The sequence below is a fragment of the Macaca fascicularis genome, chromosome X (genome assembly GCF_037993035.2).
Source record: "Macaca fascicularis isolate 582-1 chromosome X, T2T-MFA8v1.1".
NCBI classification, from domain to species: domain Eukaryota; kingdom Metazoa; phylum Chordata; class Mammalia; order Primates; family Cercopithecidae; genus Macaca; species Macaca fascicularis.
In genome coordinates this window covers 100,103,500-100,103,917 of record NC_088395.1, presented here as the reverse complement: position 1 = coordinate 100,103,917, position 418 = coordinate 100,103,500, and positions in this window count along the sequence as shown.

Sequence of the window (418 nt, the reverse complement as noted above, 5' to 3'; positions counted from 1 at the left end):
GCTTGCTTTGGTCTGATTTTTTCCCTTATGCCCTTCAACTGAATTCTTTCTTCTGAGGAGGCAAGAATTGAGGTTGTTGCAGACCCATAAGGATTTGCTGCCAGTAACCCAGATATGTACCACTGATAACAGAAATATGTGCATTTATATATTTATATATGGATTGCATTAAAGTGCACAGATGCACATAGACAAACATTTGAGTTCACTTAAGGGTCTTGTGAAACATTCTCAAAACCCAATTTCAACCTGTTATGCCTCTTTGAGTTGAGAGAGAAGGACTTGCAGATACCATAACTCATGACTGACTAGTAGTAATGTATGTAGTGATGAGCTGTAGGGGAAATAATAGTAGTAACTTAATGGTATGAGTTTTAAACAAAGGGCAAACCCACTTTTTAAGTGTAGGGAGGCAGTA